At 32.5% G+C, this 24,468-nt stretch overlaps 1 long non-coding RNA gene across 1 annotated transcript in view; it reads left to right on the forward strand.

The window, feature by feature from the left end:
* LOC140452964 (uncharacterized) overlaps window positions 1–23,706 on the forward strand; it is a 79,836-nt gene extending 56,130 nt beyond the window's left edge. The window contains exons 2-3 of the long non-coding RNA XR_011952261.1: window positions 22,921–23,203; window positions 23,446–23,706. This is a non-coding gene — a long non-coding RNA (uncharacterized lncRNA). The remainder of the gene's footprint in view (window positions 1–22,920; window positions 23,204–23,445) is intronic.
* Window positions 23,707–24,468: the final 762 nt, after the last annotated feature.

The following is a 24,468-nucleotide window of genomic DNA, read 5'->3' on the forward strand; positions in this document are numbered from 1 at the left end:
ATATTCAATTCACTGTCGAATATGAAAATGAAAATAGTATACCTTTTCTAGATACCAAAGTCATAAGAACTAATGATAACAAAATCATATTAGATTGGTATCAAAAAGATACTGCATCCGGCAGATTTATAAATTATTATTCTAATCATCCTAGAAGTCAAAAATTTAACACAATTGTATCTATGAAAAATCGTGTAACGACAATCTGTGATCGGAGTTTCCTAGATGTCAATTTAAAGAAACTTTTTGAAATGTTTTTAAACAATGGCTACCCAAAACATATATTAAAAAAACTTATTTATAACACTAACTTTTACAATAGAGCTTTAATAAATAATCCACAACCAGTTTCATATAAAAAAATACCTTTCATAAAAAATTTAACAGACCAAATTGTCCCACTTTTCAAAACATTCCCGAACATTAAATTAATTAAATACAATCCACTTCTAAATTCAAGGTTATTCACAAAAATAAAAGCTAAAACTCCAAATTCATTAATGAGTAATATAATTTATAGAATAAATTGCAGTCAATGTCAAAGTTGTTATATTGGTCAAAGTCAACAGTGGCTTAAAAAACGTGTCACTCAACACAAAAGTGACTGTAACATACAAAAAAACTCTTGTGCCTTAGTGGACCACCACTTGAAGACAGGACATAACTTTGACTTTAATAATGTAAAAATCTTGGAACAAGTTGATAATTATAAAAATCGGCTTTTCCTTGAAATGGTACACATTAATAAAACTCCTGAATCTATCAATTATAAGACAGACACCAATCATTTAAGTAATATCTACTGCAACATACTAAACAATATATAATATGATAGATCTTAACCTTTAAACACATACTTATTATAGTAATTCTCTAGTAACTGTACCTATAATTTTATTACATTCCTAAATATCAGTATTGCAGTAACTGACTACATACCATCAATTACATTTTATAGATCAATTTATCGTGTTCCTGATTTTTTCTCAATTTTATTAATTCCATCTTTCCACTTTATAAAATGAATAATACTGTCATAGTAATTGTTTATTTTAACCTACTCGCTGAAAATTGTACAACGGGAATTCACTCTATAACATATGGCGGTTACCATAACTCCTTAATAAAATCAAACAAAAATATGTCATTTATTTAGATATGCCAGAAAAATTTAAATTTTCATTCTTATAGTTGTAAGTATTAAAATATTCATTTTGTTTACATATAATCATTAATTATTCTAATAAATTTACAGTTTTCTCATGAAGAAGTCACAAAATCGTGACGAAATATTGAGACTGAACAAATAGAGTTTTATTTCCTGACCGATTGCTGATACTCTAAATCAATATTTAAAACAGTACGGTCGAAAAAATCATTTGAAATATATATATATATATATATATATATATATATATATATATATATATATATATATATATATATATATATGAGGCTGAGGCTGAGGCTACCAGCGGGGTCACAGGTGGCGGATAGTGGATGGCCTTCAGATATGAAGGTTAGTTGCGAATATACTGAATAAGCAATTCCCGACCAAGCAGCGGCGATACTGGAGGGTGTAGTGGGCATGCCTTAGGAAAGCATACCTTATAAAATACTACAATAGCCCAAGGAAAGTATTGTGACATGGCGAGCATTGCCGCCATTAAATAAGCATAGCCTAACTCCCTTACCTTACCGACTGACTGCCGGGATACGCAGTCCCTCTCTTGTTAGTCAACAGCTTCGGGTGGACGAACTGAGAAGAGAATAAAAGCACCCCCTTGTCCCTGGAATAAGAAATTGTCCCAAATGGCAGATGAGCCGATAAACGGCCAACGGCATGAAGATATAGTAGGCAACGGAAAACCACTATATTAAAGATCCCTAAGGATATTCCAAAAACAATCGTCAATGCAAGCAATAACGACGAAATAACAGTTACTGATCATGGATTCGGACCCCAAGATCCGGCAGAGGAAGATCATAGGGCTTCTCCGGTCGACAACAAGCGAAATCCCTATAAAAATTCTCTTAAGTTAAATAAACAAAAAATTAAAGTATACACGTGAAATGTTAAAACGTTGTATGAAGCAGGAAAGCTTAGAAACCTCTTACTTGAAATGGACAGACTCGATGTTTCTGTATTAGGAGTCTGCGAAACAAGATGACCAAACAACGGGCAGTACAATTCTCAAGACTATCGGATTTATTACTCTGGGACAAACGATGAGTCACATCAAAACGGTGTAGCGGTCATACTAAAGAAATCATTTGCAAAGTCTGTAAGAAAATTTGTCTCATTATCAGACCGAGTAATGCTAATTCAATTAGCTGCATTCCCAGTGGATATAAATATAATACAAGTATACGCACCTACTGCGGACAAAGAAGATGCCGTGATTGAAACATTTTACCGACTTATATCGAAAGCCTTAGCTGTGACAAAAAAACATGAACTTACTCTTATCATGGGGGACTTCAATGCAAAAGTGGGATCAGAAAGTACTCTCAATATTACTGGAAAGTTCGGTCTAGGACAACGCAATGAAAGAGAAGAACGGTTGGATGCAGTTCTGCCAAGAGAAAAAATTTGTATTATGAATACATGGTTTTGTCTACCAAAACGTAGACTATATACTTGGAAGTCTCCAAGCGATCGAGGAGATAATATTGTAAGAAATCAAATTGATTATATAACAGTCAATGAACGATTTAAAAACTGCATAAAATCGGTCAAGACCTACCCAGATGCCGACATTCGGTCAGACCATACTGTACTGTACTCTACAATCACAGTTAAGCTAAAGAGAGTATGTAGAAATCAGAAAACCTTCAAAATATCACTAGATGCACTCCAAGACCCATGTACTCTAAATAAGGTTTCTCAAGAAAATAACGACAAGTTCCACGAAATTAGACTAAAAGTTACCAACAACATAGATGATTGCTGGGAACAAATGAAAACGACAATAACCACTGCATTTCGAGAAAATCTTCTAAGACGACCAACAGTTAAAAATGACTGGATGACACTAGACATCTTAGATCTAATGGACGTTCGGAGGCAGTATAAATCCATAAACAGAGAAAAATACAATGAAATACACAAAGAAATCCGAAAAAGAATTAAAGTAGCAAAAGACCGATGGCTACAAGAATCCTGTTTAGAAATTGAGAAACTGGAGCAACAACACGACAGCTTCCATTTGCATAAAAAACTCAAAGAATTAACAGGCAAAAACAGAACTTATGGGCAAAATATATTACAAGACTCTGTTGGTAGAATTTTAATTGATAAAAAAGAGCGCTGTACCAAATGGGAAAATTACATAATAGAAATTATTTAACGATGACCAAATAATCTACCAAGAAATAACATCTAACCGAGATACAGCCCCACCGATTCTAATCTCAGAAGTTCAGAAGGCTATCGACCAAGCGAAACGAATTAAGGCCTCTGGTCCTGACGAAATACCTGCAGAATTGTTAAAACTATTAGATAATGAGAGTGTTGCAATTATCACATCCTTCTTTAATAAGATATACAGCAGCGGCAAATTACCAGAAAACTGGTTAGAATCGATATTTATAACTATTCCCAAGAAAAAGAATGCCAGACAGTGTAGCGACTATCGACTTATCAGTTTAATGAGTAACACGCTCAAAATTTTTATGAAAATATTGCATTGTCGCATATATAAACTTTGTGAGGGGATAACTGGTGATGAGCAGTTTGGTTTCCGAAACGGTATGGGTACTCGAGAAGCTCTTTTTTGCATGCAAATACTCTTACACAAGAGCATTGAGTTTAGGAAAAATATTTACGTATGTTTTATAGATTTCGAAAAAGCCTTTGATGGAGTACCACATACATTATTATTTCAATGCTTAGACTCACTTGGTCTGGACACGTATGACATTAGATTGCTTAAAAATCTTTACTACAATCAGACCGCTTGTGTTAAGGTGGACCAAGAGATTTCAGCTAAAGTTTCTATTAAGCGTGGTGTCAGACAGGGATGTGTTATGTCACCGATGTTGTTTAATGCCTACACTGAACCAGTTTTTGAAATAGCGTTAAATAATCGCCGCGAAGGTGTTAAGATCGGTGGTGAAATTATTAACAACATCAGATACGCCGATGACACCGCACTAATGGCAGAGAGTCTAGAAGATCTTCAAACCCTGTTGAATGCTGTAAACAACGAATGCACTGAAAAGGGCTTAACAATCAACGCAAAAAAAACAAAATGGATGGTGGTCGGAAAAATTAATATCGAAGACTCAGTACAAAGATTAGATAACAAAATCCTGGAAAGGGTGGAACATTTTAGATATCTGTGTAGCTGGATTGACTGCAGGGTTGAAAGTGACGAGGAAATTTCGACCAGAATAGAACTCGCACGGAAAAACTTTATTAACTGGCGTTCTGTATTATGCAGTAGAAGTCTGTCGTTGACCACACGTCTAAGAGTATTGAAGTGCTACGTCTGCTCCACTTTGTTCTATGGATGTGAAACCGGGACAACAAAAATAAAAAAATCTTAACAAATTAGAAGCGTTTGAGTTATGGCGTTACTGTCGCATGCTCAGAATCCCGTGGACAGCAAACATATCTAACGAACGCGTGCTAGAGACCGTGCACAAAGAGCGAGCATTGATCAACATCATCAAAATGAGAAAGGTCCAATACTTCGGTCATATAATGAGAAGACCTAAATATCGCTTACTCCGGTTAATCATTCAGGGCAAAATCAAAGGAAAACGTTGGGTCGGAAGAAAACAACTGTCCTGGCTGCGTAACATTAGACAATGGACAGGTCGAACGGTCGAGGAACTGTTTCATCTAGCTGCCGACCGAGAATCATTTCATCAGCTTATCAATATGACGATAGCTAAATAGCCAACGCTTGAATACAAGCACGGCACAAAAAGAAGAATATATATATATATATATATATATATATATATATATATATATATATATATATATATATATATATATATATATATATATATATATGTTATTGTGATATTTAAAGTCTTGGTGCGCCAAGCAATAATTAGCTAATTAATTTTTTTGATTAATTAAAATTATTTAAATGATATGATTATTACTCTATCACAATTTTAATTCTTTTATCTCAGGGTTAAATTCGTGCTTCAATATCTATGCTATTACATGTGAAAGGTAAGGTCCAGAGAATACCGGAATAATAAAAAACACATATGATCTAACACTATATATTGAAATAAAATAATGAAATAATTCACACTCAAAAGTTTTCAATAAACAAATCTCATATAAGGATTCTCAAAATTTTGTTCTCCGTACGTGAACAATCAAAATTAATGGTACAAACAATATTAATTGAAATCTCAAAATCCCAAACTATTCTAACTCTCCTAATCCAAATATTTATATCCTTTCTAAATTACGTGTAAAAATTGTGTTATCAATAAAAGAAAAAAAACTGCAGAAAACAAAATTATCTCTCTCTGATGATGAGTGGTCCAAATCCTTGTTCCTTGTAGATTATATTATCTCCTCTCAACCGCTCCCTATGTAATCAGCAATCTTACATCAGATTGTTGCAAGTATATCGTCCTTAATGATCTCCTTCAAAAGCACAAATCATTCAAATTATGATAGCCTTTCTCCTCTCGATAAACTGAATCTCTCGTTGGCCCGAGTGAAAAATTGACTCTTGGAATATCCTCTCTTTACGATAAACTGAATCTCTCGTTGGCCTGAACAGTGACTCTTGGAATATAAGTAGAGAAATATGACTTACAATATTTTGTTGTTTCAGCTTCTGTCAGATACACCAACTCCACAAAAACTCACTAACATTCAACACTACTGCTTGCTACATTTCGGGAACCGACAGAGAACAAACACTGTTCTTTCTTGAAGACTTGGAAACCAACTGCTCCGCTATCTTTTCTCTCTCCTCAATCTCGCTAAACTTTCTCTCACACACTTATCCCACCTTTTTCAATCTCCGCCAATCACAACTCGTCACAATTCCCCCATTTCTTCATCTCGATAACAAACAAATTTTTACCTATAATTATAAATTTCCTAAAACTTATTTACAAATAATATTTTTCTATAAATCTTAAAACTAACAAAAACCTCTTTCTAAAATATCTTCTATTGTCTTTAATCACTGCACTAATGCATTTGTAAAAACCCGTTTCAATTTGTCTTTTGTTTCACTTAAACTTATGCGGGTCACTTAAGTATAACAAAGAAATGATTGATGTAAAGCTTACATTTTGTTTGGTACAGGTAATTCAAGGATTTAATAACTTTCCTTCTCCGAAATGTTTGTTGGATATTATCCTAAATTATTTTAATTTTTTGTTGAACTTTGAAATATTTTAAACAAACCAATATTTTCTTGATTTTACATATCATAACAAATCCCCGCCATTTGATCTGCCGAAAACTCTTTGTTAAATTTTAAAATGACAAAAGTTTTCCAGGATCAAATCATTTCACTATGTTATTAAAATCTACTTATGATACTGATAAATGTCGTGAATGTTAAAATACCCCGTATATTGCCTGTCTTTATACGGGATTGGATATATTTTCGTTTTAAATTTTTCCAAGTATTTTCCCTTAAAAGAAAGTTCATAATTTTTAACCACTTGATTTACTTTATTAACAAAATCTCCATGGTTTCCTAAAATCTTCTCTATTTCCTTCTCCATTTTTTTTCCACAATTTATTTTTCTTTCATCCACCTTTTGTTCACATGTGTTCACTGTCCATAATACTTCTTCACAAAATTCTGGATTCTCGTCCATCAGTGCCATTTTTTCTTCTGTTTTCTTTTTATCCTCTAATTCCCTTTGGTATTCCGAGCACCATGTTTCTATTCCTTTCACTTCTCTGATGATACCTTTTTTTTCTTCCTGCTTCCATTCTGTTTTATCGTCGGTTGCCAACAATTCTTCTGTACCTTCTATTTCCTGTTTTTCTCTGGTCTCCATCTTATTTTCCTGCTTTCTTTTCGAACTCTTCTTCTTTTTCTTCCTTCTCTTTTTCTTTTCTGTTAGATCTTGTTCTTGTACTTTCGGTTTATCCTCTACAGTCATATCGATTTCTTCGCGTTTTTCCTGTGCATTGATCCTTCCAGAATTTGTTTTCCTATCTGTTTGCTTTTCTTCTCCTGTGTTGTCTGGTTCTGCTCTGATTTCCAGTTTATTTTCCGAAAAATTTATGGTGATATCTTTTTTCCTCAATTCATCAATTCCCGCTATCATATCATGATTTAAATCTTCAATCACCACACATTTCATAATATGGAATTTGTTTCCCACTCTTATCTGTACTCCCAAGCCTTCGTTTACTGTCGTCAAATTTTTATTGTTTGCACCCACTAAATCAACCCTAGGAATCTTATACACAAATCTGTCCAAATTTAATTCTTTTACTAGTTTTTTATTGATTAGCGATATCTCCGATCCAGAATCAATCACAATTTTAATCGCTTTATGTTTTATAAATGCATCTAAAAATATTAGATTAGAATTAGAAATTTGTCTGTCGTTTCCTATTGCTACATGATTCATCTCCCTTCTATTTTGTTGTTGGAAGCTCTGGTTATTTCTATCGTCCCTTTGTTCGTTAGTATTCCTATTCGGAGGATTTTGTGCATCTCTATTCCTGTTGTGATTTTCATATGTTCTCTGTTGTGTGTCATTCCTGTTATCGTAATTTTGTTGTCTATTGTAATTATTGTAATTTCTCGGCCTATATTCGTTTGTTGATCTGGGATGTCGGTTTCTCTGGTCATAATTTGATGAATACCTTCTTTCCGGTCCATTATATTGGTCATGTTGTCTTCTATTTCTCATTTCTTTTCTTTTCGCTTCTTTTAATTGAAGGAATTGGCACAAACTATCAATATCTTGATAGTTTCTCAAAATCACGTGATCTTCCAAAGTTTCCTCAAAATGTCTGCTGATCATTTCTACCAGCTGTTCGGTAGAATATTTGTATTCTAGATATTTTGAATTGTTATATATCTGCAAAGCATATCTTTCTTCAGATATTCCCATTTTTTCGTGATATTTTCCATTCTGTAGCTCTTGGTTGATTTCTCTCTATTTATTTTTTCCCCAGAAATAGTTGAGAAATTTATTTTCAAAATCTGTCCAATTTTCAAACTCATCTTCCTTGCTTTCATACCATAACGCTGCTCCTTCTTTCAAATGGTTTCTAATTGTTTCTTTGCAATCGTCAAAATATCTAATATGTTGTAATTTGGTTTTCAAATTTTTAACAAACGGTACTGGGTGTGTTTTCCGAATATCCCCGCCAAATTGTATTTTCGCCTCGCTTGTTCCATGGATGATAACTTCTTTTCTCTCTACCCCTCTTAGTTCAATTTCTGCCATTTGTTTTTCATTTTGCTTTAATCTTCTTTCTACTTCCTTCCTGTCTTCTTGTAATGCCATTTCAAATTTTTCTTCTAACTGTTCTAATTCCTTTTTCTGGACCGTCTTACTATCTTTCATTACATTTTCAAGTTTGCTTTCTAATTCCTCCAAATTATCTTTAATTCTCATTTCTTGTTCTTTCATATCATTTTTAATTTCATTAATCTCTTCTATTTGTTGTATCAGTTCTTTCTTTATCCCCTTAACACATCCTCTAATTTCCTGTTCATAGTTTTCCAGACGCTGCTCTATATTGCTCATTGTTTGTTTTGTTTCCCGTTGGTTTTCTTCCATTTTTAGTGATGTTTCTTTTTGGTTTTTCTCTATTGTTTGTTTTGTTTCTGCCATTGTTTGTTTTGTTTCTTGTTGATTTCTATCCATTTTTAGTGATGTTTCATTCATTGTTTGTATCTGTATTTGCATCATTGCTAATAATTTCTCTATTCCTGATAATTCTTTTTTTTCCTCAACTATTGTAACATTTCCTTCATTATCCGATCCTTCTTCAACAATTGTTTCCTCTTCTCTGTTATCCTCCTTCCTTTCTTGCATTTTGCTTTGACTCCTTGTGGTCGACATGTTGTTTCTTTTCTTTACTGTTTTTGTCCCCGCCAAATGTGAAATTTTATAACACTCTATATGTTTCAGAACACGACAATATTTCTCCCCAAATGTATTAAATTTTCACGACAAATATCAAATATGCAATCAGTAAAATTCAAATAATTCAAAATAAATATCAAATGTACGATTGGTAAAGAAAATAAAATCAAATAATTCAAAAGCAGTAAATATCCACTAACTACGATCAATCAATAAATCAAATTTATATTCTCTGGAAAAATTGTCAAAATACTTTCAAATTCCCTCAATGTTATATGTTTTTATCTCTGGATCACCTGTACTTATTCCAGATCTCTTTCCCTTCCTTCAAATGTAAAGCTGCGATATTTTCAAGCCCCACGTTTTGGAAGCCAGTTATTGTGATATTTAAAGTCTTGGTGCGCCAAGCAATAATTAGCTAATTAATTTTTTTGATTAATTAAAATTATTTAAATGATATGATTATTACTCTATCACAATTTTAATTCTTTTATCTCAGGGTTAAATTCGTGCTTCAATATCTATGCTATTACATGTGAAAGGTAAGGTCCAGAGAATACCGGAATAATAAAAAACACATATGATCTAACACTATATATTGAAATAAAATAATGAAATAATTCACACTCAAAAGTTTTCAATAAACAAATCTCATATAAGGATTCTCAAAATTTTGTTCTCCGTACGTGAACAATCAAAATTAATGGTACAAACAATATTAATTGAAATCTCAAAATCCCAAACTATTCTAACTCTCCTAATCCAAATATTTATATCCTTTCTAAATTACGTGTAAACAAATTTTTACCTATAATTATAAATTTCCTAAAACTTATTTACAAATAATATTTTTCTATAAATCTTAAAACTAACAAAAACCTCTTTCTAAAATATCTTCTATTGTCTTTAATCACTGCACTAATGCATGTGTAAAAACCCGTTTCAATTTGTCTTTTGTTTCACTTAAACTTATGCGGGTCACTTAAGTATAACAAAGAAATGATTGATGTAAAGCTTACATTTTGTTTGGTACAGGTAATTCAAGGATTTAATAACTTTCCTTCTCCGAAATGTTTGTTGGATATTATCCTAAATTATTTTAATTTTTTGTTGAACTTTGAAATATTTTAAACAAACCAATATTTTCTTGATTTTACATATCATAACAATATATATATATATATATATATATATATATATATATATATATATATATATATATATATATATAAAATAAATGGCTGATCTTTAATAATTTTTTCTACGTTGAAAACAGCCTTCATTAAATATCAGTTCACCCGTTCCAGATAATGTGGTTCAATGGATTCTTAAAAACGCAACTTTGACAGATGGCGCTGTGTAGGAAGTATGTGTTTGTGTATAAAGAATACATGCAGCGGATGTTAGTGGATTTTTGGAACCTTATTTTATTTTATTGAGTTCCGTATATTATTCATTGTCAATTTAAAGTTTAATTTTATAAATAAATAAATTAGTTTGGTAATATAAATTTATTTCCAGAAAACCCCGTTTTACTGAAAGTCGACTATTTTACTAGAATATTTTGTATTCAAGACTATGTTTATTTTAATTTTCAAGTTCTCGTTTATTTCCTGACTTTATCTTCGAAAAATAAAATAGACTGAATCTTATAATGTGAATACAAAAACTATACAACTTTTACAAAATTGTCAACTTTTTTATTAATAATATTATCTATGCACGTTAATAATGTTTTCAGCGGCAGATTGTAACAGCAGGAATATACGGGTGAGTTTTAAGTACGACATTGATCGATAATTCCATTATGGTACAGAATATCCAAAAAGTTATATAGAAAAAATGTAGACAGTGATATGCTCCAGGCTTGGGTAATATGCCGAATTCGACAGCGTAGTTAATAACTACGCCATAAAGCAAAGATACATTTTTTAAATTAGGTTACCTTGTCTATTTTCGCATCTTCCCCTTTAAATTTAAAATCCCTGTTCTTAAATGATGGGGTTTCACAATACTATACAAGGTATTTTACGAGTTATGGCAATTTTTATTTCGACATTGCTATGAAATAAACGTATAGAAGGAGTATTTAAATAATTAGTTTACATAATAAGCTAAACTATATGTTTTGGTGTTCAAATAATTTTAACAGAAATCATTGACTAATAACTGTATACAGGGTTAACTACAAAAAAATTACAATTTTCGCATATTTTTGAAATGTATAACCCTTTGTTTTATTTAAAAAAAAAACAAATAAAATTCCTAGTGCCTTTTTATGTACTGAAAATGGCATCTGAGATGGAGATATGAGAAACATAAAAGAAATAGAAAATTACCAGGTTGAACCGGGTTCATTTTTCTAAAAATCTAATTTTCCACAATTTTTACAAGGTAAAATATTTTGTTTTCACGATCTGCCGTTATGACTTTTTTCTACTACTAGTAAGTAGTAGGAACTACTAGTAATCATTGGCCCATATTTTTTGACGGCCGTGTGAATGGTACCATATATCTGGATTTTCTGAATAATCATTTGTCATTACTACTGCAAAATGTTCCACTTAATATTCGACAAAGGTTGTGGTATTTACACGGCAGTGCTCCAGTTAATCACGTTCCTCTTATTCGGCGGGTGGATTGGCAATAGAGGACCAACTGTGGCCACAGCAATCACCAGAATTGTAAAAAATTGATTTTTTCATATGGTGCTGTATAAAAAACGTTGCGTACCAGAAGCTTTCGACAATGCGAGATCGTATAAAAATATAATCAGAGAAGCTCTTAATAATATTTGCTTTCAAATGTTAAGAACTGCGGCTCGGTCATTTGAAAATCGGTTACAAACTTGCATAGACGTTGGCTTTGAACATTTTGAACATTTACTTTGGACTTATTTCCTTTATACCACAATTATTGTTACAGTTATTGCATTTTTGTTGGTAACTGACCCAGTGCCAGCAACATGATTAATTCATTTTTCAAAAGCTCTTTTGTTTGGCCCCTTCCGTTAAATAAATCGTTGTTTCTGGAGGTAAGTAGAAAATTTCTCGAATTTTCTCCTAATACCCAGAATTTGTTCTTTATTTTAAAAATGAGAATAAAGTTCTGCTGTAGAAGAAAATAACAGACATGTCACACAGAACGCTTAAAAAGATAATAATATGAAGACTGTTATTTTTTCAAGTGGCCTTTTACTTATTATTAATTGCCCGTCACAATCGAAAATTATAAATGTTTTATTAAAACTTTCTTGGCAAGGAGCTCTTTTTGTATATAGGATGCGTATTTCATAGCGATGTTAAAAAACATGGACATAATTTGATAAATATCCTATATGGCAACGTAAAACTTCATATTGTAAAAACAGGGATTAGAGAGGAATTCAAATATGAGCGCATAGAGTGTTCCATTTAAAAAATATTGGCTTTACCACGTAGTTATTAATAACCGTGTAGGAGTCTATATATTCACTAAGCCTGGAGAATTTCTTTGCCTAAATTGTTTCTAAATATCTTTTTTGGATAGTCTGTTCCATAATGGAATTTTCGACCAGTGTCACACAAAAAACTTACTCAATATATATTGATAGGCGTATTTCAGTTGGTGTTACTAGATAGATATTGGCGGTAATTACTTAAAAATGTTTTGTTAAATATCTTTGGATAAAAACGAAACTTCAAAAAGAGTAATTATTTTATTTTGAATTTAAATTACTTTGCATTATCCGCAATCAATTTTTTAACTTTCTAGGTTACGCTTTTAATTCCAAGGAAAAGGTTCTTCAAGTAATTTTGATGTATTTTCTAAGATTGAGTAACACCATGGTTAAGAGAGTATGGTTTATAATTTTTGTTCGAATCGATAAAAATGTCGATTTGCTTAGTTTGATCTAATATCGTGTTCGGAAATTTTACCGGATTTTTACGTCCTAATTTATATATTCGATTTTGTCACTGCAAACCGTATACCGCTACGCTTTATAAGATTTGAATTAAACATCAGTGGCGCCATTATTAGCAACTATACTATATTATAGTAGATATACCATAATTACACTCATTTTTACTATGTAATATGCCTTTACAATAATCTTTAAAACTATTATAATTTTTCTAAACCACATTTTTAGACCGAAAAAACAAATTTTTTGTAATTAATTTTTAAATGTTTTTTATTTTATCGAAAATGTTGATACAGCAGAGTACATTTCAATATAGCGCTCCTACCGCATAAAACATCAACTACTTCAATTGAATCATGTAAACATCTGCAACCTACTCAGTACTAAAAAAATTGAGAAATATTCCTAACCACTATTGTGATCTATATACTCGATAACTGGTATTTAGATTACTTATTCTTTATTACTTACCGAATTATCGGTAGAACCAGTTACAAGTCAGTAATCATATTTTCAATAATTATCATTCAATCACTAAGCCGTTAAAAAAATAGTATTACCATGCTGTAATGGCATTGCTGATCTTATTGTTGGTATCAGGACTAATTTTGTCAGGTCAGGCCATGAAGTTAAGGCATCTACATAGTAAAATGTCGTGCACCCTCCGTGCTATGACATGCTGAACGAGCCATACAGTCTGTAGTCCACACCCCGAGGTGTAAGCGGGAACGCAAAATGTATCAATACTCTTATGAAACGCACCTTGCAGATCGTAAGGGCCTTCACATTTTACTTTTTAGCTTGTATTGAGTAAAATGTCTTTAATTTTTTTTATCAATCTCTCTTGGCTAACTCTTGTCTCTTCCGACCCCGAATGGCTATTAGGATTCCGAGGGCAGAAGGGTCACTATATTTCCTTCTACTACAAACTCTAGTAACCAAACAATTATTGGTATAAGTTAATATCGTTCTGAAGCTATTTTCTTGTGGCATTTTAAATTAATTTATATTTAAATGGGAATAAGCCACAATTAAAAGTTAAAATACGTTTATTGACGTTTCAATTTCCACTTCGGAAATCGTTCTCAAAATACAAACATTAATACTAATGTTTGTATTTTGAGAACGATTTCCGAAGTGGAAATTGAAACGTCAATAAACGTATTTTAACTTTTAATTGTGGCTTATTCCCATTTAAATATAAATTAATTTATTGGTATAAGTATTCTCCCACTTGTTCGTAAACAGCTACGGGTGGAAGAACTGACAGTGGAAGAGCACTTTATTACTCTTAAGCTGACAAGTTGAATCCAATGACAGAAGAGCTACATTTTTTAACCGCATTATATTATTTAATGCCACGAGATGACTACCACATAAAAGATCCATAAGGATATCTCCAGGACACCATAATCCTGGCGATTCATGAAAAAAATTCGAAAGAAATGGCGATAAGTACCAGGGTCTCCTTAATTGGGAGAGGACGATAAGACTCCCTCGAGACTCCCGGTCAGCCTATGAATGTCCTTAAAGTAAAAAGGATCGATAAGTGAAACATTCGAAGCATATAGCAAGCAGACAAGATAGTAAATCATTTTCTGCAATGCGTACAAGTTAGATGAGTAGATTCTGGAGTAATAGATATACATGAACCAGAAATAGAAATGGCGCCCTTATAAGACGAGAGATGTGTTATGGAAAATTAATTAAGTCCCTTTTAATATAAACATCATTTAAGTCTACGCACTGATATCCAATCTATTGAAGAAGAAATAGAAACTTTCTATCTGACTCCAGAAGATTACCTAAAACTAAAAAAAAAACTAATCATTATGTTGGGCGTTTTAAACGCCAAAATAGGACAAGGCAGTCAAGAATTTTGTGCAGATATATGATCTTATCACAGGAAACGAAGGATAAGAAAGAATGATCCAATTCTGACAAGACACGGATATGGTTGTAATGAATCCATTTTTAAAATTACATCCAGGAAGACTTTATACACGAAAAGTACACAGTGATACTCTAGAGCGAAATAATGTTGATTTTATCAACAGAAACAAACGATGTTTTCTCGTCTCATAGTTTATTAGTTGTAAATATCAATATACCATTCAAAATAATTCACAGGAAATAAGGCTCAACATTTACTAAAAAAAAACAACTTCCTGGAAAAACTAAAAACAAAGCTTAATAAGAATTTTGCGAAAATAGTTGAAAACACTAGTAGCAACATAGAATAGTGAAACGAAATGAAGACATCTATTACCATACTTTTACGTGAAAATCTTAAATCAAAAAAAGAAAACAAGCAAGAATGGATGAGGGATATTATATTGCAGAAGCTCTTTTAACGGTCTTGGGAAGATTCTCTGTCTTAGAAAATGGACTGGTCTAACGTCAGCTGATCTATTTCGAGCTGCTATGAATAGTCGACGTCTTCTACTACCAGTAAAAGATATCATCTTAAAGAAGAAACAATTCTGTATATTTTTTTGATTGGAAGCAAGAATATTAAGAAAATAGAAGTTGCAAATAAGGTAAGAATTTTTATTTATTTTCTTGCATAGTATTTTTAATAATTGCTTAGTAGTTTAATTTCTTATCTAATTTTCGTGTTAGTTTATAATTTACCTCTTATATTTTAAAATAAATTATCTTTTAAATATTATGCTTGCATTTAACTTATGTTATTAACTTTTGATAAGTTTATATTCTTAATTTTATAAATTTTTGCTTAGAACATATTCTTGATTTATATATTGATATCTGCTTGGATTTTCATTTATACATAACTATTTAGGATACACTGTATAGTGTGTTTGAAACAGCAAGAGAACGGCTCTTTTGGTGGATGAGCCCCATGTTGTGTCTTATAAGACAACGATTCTAATATCCCTTGTGGTTATTTTGTCTCTTTTATGGCGGGACGTAAGGGTGTCGTCGTACTGTGACGTTAAAAAAACGAATATAGAGGCATATAAAGAAACATTAGATCGTGTTTTTGTTGCTACTATTGAAACTTTGACGTACGAGACGTCAAATGAAAGGGGACTGGAACCCGGGGTAACAGAGAGAAAAACATGACCAAATTGGGCAATTATTCGGTATCTTTATTCTGCTCAGGGTCGTTTTCATCTTTATTTTGCTACATTTTTGCAGTAAAAAAATATTTTTTCGTATTATTTTAATGTGCACTTGCCTTTTGCATCGATTTTTTTATCTAAAAATGTAAATTTTTCTGCCAATTTCAAATATTTATTTACAGTTAGTAATCATATTAAGTTTACATTTTGCACAATATTTATTTAAATTATATTATCAACTTGTATAGAATCTCCTTTGGCACAGATACATATACAGATTTGTGACACACTATATTGTTTACTAACTGATATAGTTTTATTGTTTTTTTCAAAATCTGTCATTTTCGTCCAAAAGGACTTCCAAGTTACTGCTATTTCAGTGTTCTCAAATATTATGACTTTTATGTTTGTCCTCTGCTAATAAATATTAAAAACATTGGTTTTTAGTTTATTTATTTTCGTTTCATACTTAATTCAATATTCTTCGTGTTTTAAGATATTCTATGTATCTCTTTCTTATTGTTAGCTGCCAGCAAGTACTAAATTTAGAAAGTAATACTCGTTGTGGTTTTTAAATCCTCAATGTACTTTCTTTTATTTATTTACGCTGTAACCACAAGGGTTATTAGCGACCTAAAAAATACAATACAGGCAAAGTAAGAAAAAATTACAATAATTGATACAGTCCTGAGCCTTTAAGATAACTTAGTGTGTTTTTGATATTCATGTTTTTTCCTAAGGCTCCCTTTATATTATTTTTAATAGTGTGCTTCTTTCTTGCTTCTTTATATGTTTTGCACTGAGTTAGTCTATGCTTCACGGAGAGTATTACTTGACAATTTTCACACACTGGCAGCACAGTTCGCGTAAAGGGGTGTTTATGTGTAAAGTTAATGTGTCCTAACGTGTTATTCTCACTTGGTTGTGTCTATTCGCTGTAGGTTGGAGCCACGGTTTCACTAATTGTTTGATTTCCTTGAGTTTATTTTGTGATACACTTCACTTATTTTGCTACGCACTTAACACTTTATATTTTATTTCTGACCCGAAGTCATCTGAAGAAACCTCATTAATAAGAATGGAGTCCTGGATGAAGGATGCTAAGTGGGCTGGTTCATCTGCTTCTTTATTTCCTTGTATACCTAAATGTGATGGAACAAACATAAACTCAACAGTGATCTTATTATTATTATTTCGAATCTCTGTTTCTGATTGGATATGGAGGCAATTGGAGTATTGGTATATAAACGTTTGATAATGCGAAGTGAGCTTAGCGAATGGGTTATTATGAGACACGGGGATTGTTTCGACCCTTTTATGTAGATAACTGCTTGTAATACTGCAAACAACTCTGCAGTGTATGATGAAGTAATTGGGATTGAATTTAAATTTTAAGGATGTATTGGTAATGAGGATGGCCGCACCAACACCGTTTGAAGATTTGGATGCATCAGTGTATATCTTATAGTGATTTTTATAAGTAGGGTGTTCTTTATTACTAGCTATTTTAGAAGAATATTAGGGAGGAAGGTATTTGCATCGTAAACTTAGGTATGGTTCTTCTCTCAAGCATTGTAGACTTTCAACTGGTGTCGTTCGAAACGCACCTGTAGCTATTCGTAGAGCTGTGTTTTGAACAGTTTCTAAGGTTTTTAATACTGATACTTTGCTTGATGAATAAACTATCGCACTATAGTCAAGTTTGAATCTGATTAAAAATTTAAACACATCTAATAGTGTATTTTGATCTACTCCCCAGTTTTTGCTGGAAATAGTTTTCATTAAATTTAATTCTGCTTGGCATGATTTTTTAAGTTCTTCTGTATGTTTTTTCTAGGAGAGCTTTTGGGTAAAACCATACCTAAAAATCTGATATTATTTGTGAAACTGAGGGTTTTTGTAATCCGATAGTCCTAGACCACAATTTTAACTAATTGATTCTTTGTTGTAAATGTTTTTAAATAGATGTAGAGTTTTTTCCTTTGGCAAGTAAAACTAAGTCATCAGCGTATAATAATCCTTTAGCAATCGGTGAGCATTGTTGAAGTATGTCGTTTATGGCTATTAGAAAAAGGGTTGAGCTTATAACTGATCCGTGTGGTACTCCCTTCTCTTGAACTTTTTTATTTGATTTAACATTGTCTGATCGAACTAGGAAGTTGCGAGATTAAAGAAAATTTGAAATAAATTTTAACATATTGCCTTTGATATTTCAATTTTGCAATTTTGATATAATGTTGAATCGCCAGACAGTATCATAAGCTTTATTAATATTAAAAAAGACTGCGATACAATCTTGTTTATTTGCAAATGCTTCATGTATTCCTGACTCTAAGTCTATTAGGTTATCTATAGTGGATCGATTTTGCCTAAATCCGCTTGGTTGTGTAATAAGGAGTTTTTGTTGTTCTAAATAACATCTCAGCCTTTTATTTACCATTTTCTGTAACACTTTACATATAATATTGGTTAAAGATATTGGTAGATATGACTCAGGTGATGTCCCGGATTTCTCAGATTTAAGAAGTTGCAGTATTATTGCTTCGGATCAAGTTCATGGGAAAACCTGGTTACTCCAGATAAAATTATAAAGGTACAGAAAGTTCTATGATGGAAAAAGAGACGTTAAGGTTGTGAATCTCATGTCCATCGAATCACAATATATTTTTTTCTACGTTGTTTTTATATATTTTAAAATTATCAGTGTAATTTTCATCTTCTTCTTCTTCTTCTTCCTTTGCCCTATCCGTTTCGGACGTTAACTATTAACAAGGCTATTTAGACTTTGTTTACGGCACCTCTGAACAGTTCGGTCGATGTTAGTCCGAACCATTGTCGTCCTACTCCTACTGTCGATTCTTCCTTGGACTATTAACTGTAGCAGTCGGTACTTAGTATGCCTCATGACATGTCCGAAGTACTCAAGCTTCCGTTTCTTTACGGTGAAGATTATTTCTTTGCTTTTGCCTATTCTCTGCATTACTTTCACGTTGGTGATGTGGTCTGTCCAGGATATCCGAAGAATACGGCGATATATCCACAGCTTAAAGGATTCTAGTTTCTTCAGGGTGGCTTCCGTTGTGGTCCATGCCTCTGCTCCATAGAACAAGACCGGGAAGACATAACACTTGACCAGTCTTAATTTTAGTTCCATTGAGATTTTGCTTGTGAACCACTTTTTCATATTGTTGAACGCGTTTCGCGCTTTTTCAATTCGTGATCTTATTTCTATTGACTGGTCCCATTTTGTGTTGACTGTGGTTCCAAGGTATGTGTATGTCTCCACTTGTTCTATTTTTCGGTTGTTTAATGTCAATTGCATCGGAGGTTGTTGTGTTCTGCTAATGAGCATGCATTTAGTTTTGGTTGTATTGAGTTCTAAACCATATTCTTGACTTGCTGTGTGTATGCTTTGCATGAGTCTTTTCATCACTGAAATTTAATTCGAATTGGTCGGCTAATATATCTACGATTTCTTTTCTATCACTAATTATTTTGTTATTTTTTGCTTGAAAAGATATCTTATATGGTTTGCTTTTGCCAGAGATTTTCCTTAAATTCCTACAAACTGTACTTATGCATGAAGAATTAAGAGCTAATATGCTATTTAGAGATAAGATGAATTTTTTTCAGGATTCTTTTCTATTCTTTTTTTCTTTTTCTTCGTTTTTTGTAGTCCGTTATATTTTTGTCTGTTTTATGATGCTTTATTGTATTGAAATCTTTCTTATACACTTTTGTAGCTTGGCTACATTCAGGTGTCCACCGCGGAAAAGGTTAATGTCTCTTTAAAATTTTTGTTTTTCTTACATACGTCTCTGCAGCTGCTGTGATGGTTTGTAGAGATGTACTTTAAAACTTTCAATATCGTTTGATGATGTGAAGTTGATTTTGTTAATGTTCTGTTCGATCTGTTTGGTAAAGTTAGTCCAATCAGCATTTTTAATATTCCACTTTGAGACAGGCCATTCTATATTTGTGATTTTCTGATGTGTTAAAGATATTATAATGTGGTAGTGGGGTAGAACGTCCCATGTTAACGTAGTGGACAGAACTGGGTCACACAGAGAAATATCAATTGCTGATGATGTGCCATTTTGTATGCTGAATCTGGTTGGTTTTTAGTCGTTAAGTAGATTCAGATTTTGGGATGTTATATCTTATATGTAATATTATCTTCTATAATTCGTCCTGTCGGGTTCAGTTTTATGGAACCCCACATCGGATTGTGTCAGTTAACATCTCCAACGATAATTCTAGGTGAAGGAATTTGTTCCAAAATAGTTGTTAAATCTTCTTGGGATATGGTCTTATGTGGTAGGATACACATATTAGATATACAAAATTTTTTGATGTACATTTATTGTGATCGTTATTAACCCTACGTTGGTCGCATGGTGAGCGCAACGCTCACCATTTTACTTTTTTTTTAACATTTTTCACAATTTTACTCACATTGGCAACTACGCTCATGTAATCCTTCCTACTACTATTGTGTATAGAATGTTTTACGCAGAATTGTGATCGAGCAACCGTCAGTCTATTCCAAGTATTGATTAAACGCAGATGTCGAGAAATGAGCGATTAGCTCACCCGCGACTAACAACGTGATAATTTTGGAAAGCTACAGAGTAATTTTGGTTGGGTTTTTTTATTGACTTTGTGTTTTAAATTATATAACTTTAACATATTATTGTGTAATAGATCCTAAAGAAGAGGCCAGACTGTTAAAAATATATGAAGAATTGGAGCAAGAGGATTTGTTACTTGAACAGACGCAAAAGCAAAATTTGGACGATGAAGAAAGCGACATAGATTCAATAGAAGTCAGTTCTAATCATGATACAGACTCAGTGTTTTCGGCCGATGATACGACAAATACTATTTCAACGTTTTGGTCTGAAGATGGTCCCAAATATATCGGCAGAGACAAAAAAACCATTTGGAAAGTTCACCGTGAGCGAAAACCTAGCCGTATTCCACAGCACAATATTATTAGAAAACTACCGGGAGTGAAACATGCGGCAAAGGATGTTAAAACTCCATATGAAAGTTGGAACCTGCTCATAAGAGATGATGTTATTAAAGAAATTGTGACGTGCACAAATTTGTAGGTACCTACAGAAAATTAGAAGCAACTATACACGCAAACGAGATGTTTTAGATACTGACTGTGACGAAATAAAAGCAGTGTTTGGATTGTTGTACATGGCAGGAGTTTTGAAATCCCCACACACCAACCTAAATGACCTATGGAGCAACGATTCTACAGCACCAGAGTTATTCAAAATGGTAATGCCCCTGAAACGTTTCTCTTTGTTGCTTCGAGCACTATGTTTTGAAATTATTCACACAAGAGCTCAACGCAAATTAATTGATAAGCTAGCTCCAATAAGAAATATATTCCAGAAACTTATAGAAAGAAGCCAAGCCTGCTACATGCCTGGTAAGAACTGTACTATTGACGAAATTCTGGAGGGTTTCCGTGGAAGGTGCAGCTTCAGGCAATATATCCCGAGTAAACCAAACAAATACGGGATAAACATATTTGCCTTGACTGAGAGTCGTGTATTTTATACTGTGAAAATGGAGATTTTGATAGTCCATTTTATATTGAGAACAGTCCAGCCAGTGTGGTAAAACGATTGTGTGAACCCATTATGAATTTAGGACGAAATTTAACCTGTGATAACTGGTTCACGTTAGTTCCTTTGGCCGAAGAATTAAAAAAGAAAAAAATAACTTTAGTTGGGACAATTAGAAAAAACAAACGTGAAATTCCTGAAATATTTGTTGCAGCTAAAAAAAAGCCAATTTGTAGCAGTTTATTTGCTTTTGGTCGTGAATGTTTATTAGTTTCGTACGTCCCAAAAACAAATAAGAATGTCCTGCTTTTGTCAACCCTCCAGGAATATGACGAAATTAACGAGGAAAGTGGTGAAGCTTGCAAACTAGTAGTAGTTACTTTTTACAATCAAACAAAATCGGGAGTAGATTCAGTGGACCAACTGAAGAGTCTTTATTCAGTGGCAAGAATCACACGTAGGTGGCCATTGACTGTTTTTTTACTATGCTAAACATCGCTGGAATAAATGAAAACATTATATTTAGGACAAATGTATTAGAATCCTACCAACCAAGACGTGAGTATCTGAAAATTTTACCCAGACAACTCATTACCCCACATATGCAAAAAAGAGCGGCCCAAAACTTGCCATTTCTGCTAACTTTGCAAATTAAAAAATATCTGAATCTCTTCCTTTGACACAGAAACGAGATGTTCCTGAGGAAAATCAAGCAGGTGCAAGGCCAAAATGCTCCTATTGCCCCAAGAAAAAAAATCGAAAAACAGCATCAAAATGCGCCAAGTGTTTCAGAGCAATTTGTAAAGAACATACAATCACTATTTTCACAGAGTGTGAACGCGACCTATTTGAAAAAAAGGAATGGGGCGAAAATTTAGGATGCTGGTTTTATGCCAATTTTGACAACATCCTGTATAATAAAAAAGGCAACTTTACACTGTAAACGATAATACTATATCTGGTTAATAAGCACCTAAAAAATAGAAACTTTTATTTAAATTACGTTAGCGGATATTGAATATTATAACATGGTAGAAAAGTGTAATTTTCATATAAAAACCATTATAACTTAAAAACGGTTCACAATAGGATAAGGAAACTATAAACAAAAAATATTCAAAATAACGAAAATATTTCTAAAATTAAAAAATTCATTAAATAGGTCACTCAAAACCCCTTCATACCAATTTTCATTAGTCAGTTACCTTTATTTCTCGAGATATTTCTAATTGGACATTTATCTGCCGCACCCTGTATATTAATAATAAGTACTTATTTTCAGGAAAGATTGCAATTCCGCTTCTACGAATACGAAATGGAGAAAAAACGTGGTTTGCTCTAAAGGATAAAAAACTACGAACGAGGGCGAAAGGAAATGGACCACAAATTCTTTTAGAAATGATAATTCAGCGGAATCCTATGAGAGCGTGTATAAGAACTTTAAATCCAAGGGAGGAGAAATATATGCAAACTGAAGTAAAGTTTAAGCGGCAAGTTTTTGTAAAAAATGTTCTAAGGCTAAAAGTATTTGTTATGTATTTCTTAGAAGTCGGCAAGCTTTTCCAGTAAGTAATCAGATACTTCTTGAATACATATTTTTATCTAACGTAAGTTTTTTCAATAATGATCCTAAACATTAAGGCAATTTTTTTTAATTTTTTCCTTTTTCCTTGCATTATCCTTAGAATTATTCTTGAAAACAAGATAATATTTTTTCTTCACAACTCCATCACATTATGTCCCATGATATACCTATTGTATTTCTAGTTAATTGTAAATGTGCTGTAAATCTTATTTAATATTTTAGAAATTGTTTTGAATGGGAGTCAAAACTACAAAGTTTTGCGGCATTGGTAGTTTGGGTTATACTTTGCTACTATTTCCAACCATGGATGTTTCCGATATTAGTTCTCTTGGTATTCTTAAAACAGTATATAGTACGATCTTTATTAGGACCTTTACAAGTCCCGTGGGATGAATCGCAGGATTCAGAAGGAGAAGACGACGACGAAGAAGACAAAGAGAAAGAAGAAAAGAAAAGTCTGAAACAACGTTTGCAGGCGATTGAAGAAGTAACGCAGGGTGTTCAGAATGCGATTGGATGGATTGCATCCTTGTTGGAAGGTATTAAAAAGTAAGTTATTAATTATATCAAATCATATTACAAGACAAAAATTTACATAGGATAAAAATTATGTCTGTTTTTTTACATGGGTGCATATTTAATCCATTTTTAGACACAGCTGTGCCCATATTCTCTTCGATGGCTGTCCACCAATGATCTTGTCCCTATTGTTGTAGAATTTTTCTTATGATCATCCCTCTATCTCATGTAAAAGCGCGTTTCGCAGTCACTTTGCAGTAGGCGCAGCATACGGCTTTTTAAATCTTATGGAACCTTTGAGTTTAGTGTCGCCAGTTTTAAGTAGGCGGAAAGACTTAAAATCCGTCCAAATAGAATATTGCAGAAGTCCCAAATACCTTGACTTGAAAATCTGTGTTTTGGTTTTATTATTTTTAACTTTGATCAAATGAAAGGCAGATATCGAGCTCAGTTTATTAATTAAATATTACCCAAGTACTTTCGTTTCCTACAGCATATTCAGGGGCATTTTGTCAATTTTGGCCTATCCAACAATCTGTTGAGAATATCATCAACATAAAATTGTACATTACACTACACGACACAAGGACAAACAGTTTAAAATTTTAAAATTTTTTAAAAAAACTGCTAAAAGGAAGCGAAAGTACTTGGACAAGATTTAATTAATAAACTGTGCTCGATATCTGCCTTTCGTTTAATCAAAGTTCATTTATTCGAGCATTCAAC

The sequence above is a fragment of the Diabrotica undecimpunctata genome, chromosome 11, assembly GCF_040954645.1.
Source record: "Diabrotica undecimpunctata isolate CICGRU chromosome 11, icDiaUnde3, whole genome shotgun sequence".
Taxonomy (NCBI): Eukaryota; Metazoa; Arthropoda; class Insecta; order Coleoptera; family Chrysomelidae; genus Diabrotica; species Diabrotica undecimpunctata.